This window comes from Mustela putorius, unplaced genomic scaffold (genome assembly GCF_011764305.1).
Source record: "Mustela putorius furo isolate JIRA1106 unplaced genomic scaffold, ASM1176430v1.1 tig00000407_pilon_pilon_pilon, whole genome shotgun sequence".
NCBI lineage: Eukaryota > Metazoa > Chordata > Mammalia > Carnivora > Mustelidae > Mustela > Mustela putorius.
Window position 1 is genome coordinate 332,967 of NW_025421373.1, and position 6,245 is coordinate 339,211.

The window sequence follows — 6,245 nt, forward strand, 5'->3', positions numbered from 1 at the left end:
TAAAAAGGAAAAAAAAAATCATTAAACTTTTATGAGCTACGGTGAAAGAACTTGTTTATAATGACTTATCTGTGAGGGACATTGGGCTAAAGATACTTAAGGGCAAATGGTGTTTTCTCAAAACTTGAAGATTTTCTGTTAAGATTTTTCTCTGAAGAAGCTGTTCTAGAATTGCTTATGCAAGTTAGCTGACCTAGTGAAATGGATTATCAATGCACCAACAGGGAGACATACATACTAGGTTTATTATTGTTGCCAATAAATAATTATATTTTTAAAAATTGTACCTCATTCTAAAGTATATTGAATCATTTACTTACATTTACTTCCAAACCTCTTTTGAGTAGCCTATAAGAAACCCTTGGTTTAAATATAGAGGTAGCATGTGAAAACAGTGTGTGAAATATTAAAATATGGACACTGCTTTTTGAAGATAGAGACTATAACCACAGCATTTTTCTTTTCCATGCTTAGTTTGTTGCTTATCAAAGAAATATCTTGGCCAGATACCGGGCAAAAGGAAAGTTATCTTTGGATCACCAGGGAAAATATCAAATGTTCAAAGTCACAAAAAATGATAATATTTACTGGGGCTTGGAGTATTTGACATATATGATTGGAACTTTAAATATAAAACAATTTAAATAGCAGGGGAGAATTACAGTCTATAGTGTAATTACTAAACATTGAAATCAGCAAAGTTATCTAAAATATCTTTTTATTTGTACTTGATAAGTTATCAAATATGTAGTCTTAAATTTTTTCAGGAAAAAATTTTGTCTTATATGGATGTAGGTATGTTTTCTTGATATACTGACCAAAAACAAAACAAACAAACACCACCTTGGACACCTTGGGAATTTTTTGACAGATTCTGTTTTCACTGATTTTTGGTTTGGTCAGAGGATCCCCACTAGACAATACTAGCAGAATAATAACAATAATAATAATAATAATAATAATCAATTATTTCAATGGGTTAAAAAGCATTAAAAATAAGAATTCACAACCTCATAATTATGTGAAACATAATTGAAGGCTACTGGGAACCATTTTATTCAAATGGCTAAGTTCATATAAAGAGAAAGAATTAAGTATGTGTCATGTTTTTTCTTTATTAGCTGTTTCTGATACAGTCATTTGATAACATTTGATAAGGGCTGGTTGCTTTATATTTAAAAGAAGAATCATGAATAATAAACTTAATAAAATAGAAAGATAGATAGTATTTTACAACCCTTGATGAAAATTAGTTGAACCAAGCAATAGTTATCAACATTTGCCAAATCATTGGGTGATAGGTTGAGTTGAACTTTTTTTTTTTTTTAAAGATTTTATTTATTTATTTGACAGAGCAAGATCACAAGTAGGCAGAGAGGCAGGCAGAGAGGGAGAGGAGTAAACAGGCTCCCCGCAGAGCAGAGAGCCCGATGCGGGGGCTCGATCCCAGATCCTGTGATCATGACCTGAGCCGAAGGCAAAGGCTTAACCCACTGAGCCACCCAGGTGCCCTGAATTGAACTTTTTAATGAGTGGATCAGACAAACATCACCAGAAAGGGATATATTCTGGAGTATGTTTAAATTCCAAAGGCAACTTCCAGATAAACATTTGATTTTAAAATTTTAAGTATTGAAGTACTCTCTTCTCCAGAAATTACCAAAATAAGAGAAAAGTAAGAACTATAACCTCAATATTTAACAAACCAGGAAATATCTGCAAGTAGTATAACATATGATAAATGAATGATTGGATGAATGAATAAATCCCAAATGAAGAATATAAAATAGCAATAGCAAAAGTAAAATAATGGTGAATATATATTGTTATCTCAACAGAAATACTCAATATACGTGATCTGGTACAGCCATTGAGACATATCTAATCTGCCATAGTAAAGACCAATCCTTAGCCCTGACTGTGGCCAAATTCCCCAAGGCCATTGACCCGGTTCCTGAAGGCATACTGACAATATTATACCATTAATATTGTAGAATGAACAACACTATTTTCTTACTAAAATAGACTGTGAATATCTTTGTGTGTGTGTTTCCTTTCTGCAATGTTTCTGACAAAGCTACAGATACCTTATCCACTATCATAGCATTCTGTTCAGAAATAAATTTAATCAAAGAACTCATTTGACAGTAAATGGAGTGTGGCAATGGGCCTTCACTCTTGGAATTCACAGGGATTGCCATGCTCCCTGTCATCTTGAAGCATTTAGCTTAATGGAATGGTGGAATAGTCTTTTGAAGATTCAGTCACAATGCCAGACAGGTGGCAACACCTTGCTGGGCTGCAGCACTATCTGCCAAGATGAGATATATGTCCTAAATTAGCATTCAAAGTATGGTGTTATTTTTCTCATAGCCTGTATTCATGGGTTAGGGAATCAAGGGATGGAAATGAAAATGGCTTCTCTCCCTCATATTCTGGAGATTCAGTAGCAAAGTATTTGCTTCCTGCCCATGTGACTTTAGATTCTGTTGGACTAGAGCTCTACGTTCCAAAAAGAGGACTACTTGTACTTGAGGACAGAATAATGATGCCAATGAGCTAAAAATTAAAACCACCACCTGGTCACATTGGATGCTTCGTGTGATGAAATCAATGGGGGATTAAACACACACACACACACACACACACACACACACACACACACAAAACACTTATTCTGATTCTGGGCTACTGATGCTGAGTCTCAAGGGGAATTGGGCGGCTACTCCATAATGGACATGAGGAGCAGGACTGTTGCATTTATACATGCAGAGACAAACATGGTTATCCTCCCAGGGATTTATTTGGATGTCAAGACAGTTGACAAAACAGACCCACCCATCGATGCGAATAAAGTATATTTTGTATTCGCAACAAACTGGAGACTCTCATGGAGGTGAAGGGCTCATAAAGGGCTCGGATAAAAAGGAGAGTGGGGGTGCTTAGCACAGGAGAGTTCCCACAAACAAGCTGGAGCTTTCACTTTCTTGAAATTTCCAGAGGTGATGCAAAATCAAAGGACACGTGATGGGCTTTTAAATTCTTTGGTTTCCTAATGTGGAGCATGCAGGGGATTAAAACTATTAATGGTGAAATATCAAAATGGAGTCAACCCCTTAATGATAATGATATCCCCAGAGCACCACTTAGTGCTCTCATAGTCTGTGAATGAAACAGTTGAAAACATTGAAACATTGAAAACAGTTATGACAACCCAACAAGCAAGGCACGTCCAATAATAATGGCCCAGAATCTTACAGTGCCTGGGTGGGTTAGTGGGGAGTATGCTTGAAGACTATATTCTGCCCCTCCCTCAACTCTCTCTCTCTCTCTCTTAAATAAATAAATAAATAAATAAATAAATAAATCTTAAATAAATAAATAAATAAATAGTGGCCCAGAGTGTTTAGGAATGAATATTCAGTAACCCTGATGAAACACAACCAACTGAGGCACTCACTAGGTGTATAAGAAGTATGAAATGGATAGAATTAATCATAAATGTGAACTATGCAACTAGCTCCAGAAACAGCTACAACAGCATGGCTAAAATGAAAAACAGTGATAATACCAAATGTTGGCAAAGTATTAAAGAAAATATTCGTAAAGAATTCCTGGAAATGGCATTGTGGAAAATAATTGGGCACTTTTCTATAAGTTAAACATACATATATCCTGTGACTCAGTATCTATTCTCAGATATTTATTTAAGAAAGAGAAGTTCACAGAACTCTAGGCAATTTATAAAAACAAACTGCCATTGTCCTTTGGTCAAGAGAATTAATAGCTGGTAAAGCCCTGACATCCCAAGGTCACTCAGAGTTGATGACTCCTTTTTAGTTTAAGCTAAAACAATACAGTCAGTTTTAATATGTCTTACACAAGTGCTCCTATAATGGAATCTTTTCCTTTACGAGATAATCTTCATTTTATTCTGAGAATATGTTTCAGAAAATGTTTTGCTTGATTTGAAATTGATTCAGTCAGATCATAATACCAATTACAGGTCTTTACTTATGACACTTTGTTTTTAAAAAGACCACAATTTAAATGATTAATAGGGCAATTTATAATTTATCATCTAAAATTATCTTCATTTACTGTTCATTGTGTTGTTTCTAAGAGCATAATACTTCTGAAGTTAAATTTAACTAAAAAAAATGAGCATATATTTTCACCCAGGTAGATATATGGTAATAACTTTTATAGATATATTGTTAAATGATAATGTCAAGGAAAAAAGGAGAATAAATATACCTAGTTTTCCCTTTAATATCTATTCAGTATATTAGATTTAGTTGTTTATGAGTATATACTGAGACTGACTGAGACATAAAATTGAACAAATGTCAAATTTTTTCCGTATCGGGTTAAAAATAGATTATTAGATATTAGATATAGATCTAATCTATCTAAAAATAGATTATTAGATATTCTGAACAAACTAGGAAGGAGAGATAAACCATAACAAAAATTTACTTTATATTTAAGTGTAAAATTAAATACAAAAAGTTTTTTCTTTTTTTTTAATTTGGAAGGGTCAGATGTTCCTAAAATTATACATAAGATTTAAAATTGTTAATCTATCAGTTATAATCATATATGTATATTGATTTTATGTAGGTATATATACATATACATATGTATATATGTATATATAATGTGCAAGCAGGGATGAGTTATAATTGATTTAATTGTGTTTTTAAAGTAAAAACTGTATTTTGAAATTATGTGTTTTATAACACTAACTGCTTTAATTTCAAAACAAGAGACTACTTTTTGTCAGTGCTCTTACGTTTTCATCCCAAGGTACCTGTCCAGATGAGAGGGAAATATCCAGGTTTTGAAACGGAACCATTGTGCTCCTTTTTATAATTCTCCACTCCCTCTTACCTGGCAGGATTCTGAGAACATATGCGAACCACTGCCTTGTATGCAGAAAGGCAAAGGATGGCCCACAGTTCCCAAGGAAAGGTCACAGATGCCCATTGTCTCTCATAATTTCTGTGGGGTTGGAACAAAATTAGAAACACACAGAATTGTTTTATCTCAAAAATTAAAAATATCTTTAATTATTTCATGGATTCAAGGATAAATTCTGGAACGCATTAGGAGTATACAAAACGTATTATACAGACACAATAGTTTATGATGCAATTTATAAACAATGGACAAACAATTGCTAGAAAGGATGTTTTTATACATATTGAAAAAGGTCAAGACTGTTGGACATAAAAACAAATTACTTAATTTTTAGGCCAAGCTACATGGTGTTATTAAGACAACAACTTTCCTTTTAGAGACATGTATTTAACTTCTGATTATATTTGCATGTTCATTTCCTAATTTTATGTATACTGGAAATTTCTTAAGAAATCCATTGTTTAGGCACCCTGATGCTCTAATAGTTACCTTTTCCTTCTTTTTATTTTAGGATTTTTTTAATTTATTTATGCAGAAGTAGGGGGAGGGACAGAGGGAGAGAGAGAATCTCAAGCAGACTCAGTGCTGAGCACAGAGCCTGAGGTGGCGCTCAATCTCCCAACCCTCAGATCTGAGCCAAAATCAAAATTCAGACACTTAAAGACTAAGACACCTAAGTATCCCAGCTATCTTTTCAATCACAAGAGTTTTAAACTATGAGACCCAGAATATACACTCTTAAAACAAATAATATAACCAATAAGATGTCAAATCTATTTTACATAAGCAGTCAAGTCTTTGCCTTGGCCTTACCTGAACATGTGGTCTGCCACGCCCACTCTTCACGCCTTCCTCACCCTGCCTGCCCACAGGATGGTACAGAAGCAGATTCACTATTTGGACAAGTACTTCCACAAGAACTACCAGCATGTCACCCAGAGAACTTTCCAGACAAGTACTGACAACCCATCTGATGCCTGAAGAGGAGTGGAGGAGACTTGGTGTCCAACAGTCTAGGCTGGGTTCATTACATGACTCATGAGCCAGAAGCATATATTCTTCTCTTGAGAACATCTCTTCCAAAAGGTCAACAAAACTGAAGTCTATTTTGGGTAGTATTCAGTGAATACTTGAAAAATATACAAATAATACATCCATACCTGTGCGTGAGCTGTATTTGTTACAGCAACAGAGCTCAGTTGAATGCAACTGCAAGTAAGTTACTATAAGATGCTGAAGACAAAATTTCTTCCAGTCAGTTTTTCTTTTACTATAAGGGCCTGTTTGATTTTTCTGTTACTTCTGTTAAATAAAGTTTGCAT

General features: G+C 34.2%; 1 pseudogene; it reads left to right on the forward strand.

Annotated features, from left to right (window-relative positions):
* The first annotated feature begins 5,796 nt into the window (after positions 1 to 5,796).
* LOC123391903 lies at positions 5,797 to 6,023 on the forward strand (annotated as a pseudogene).
* Positions 6,024 to 6,245: the final 222 nt, after the last annotated feature.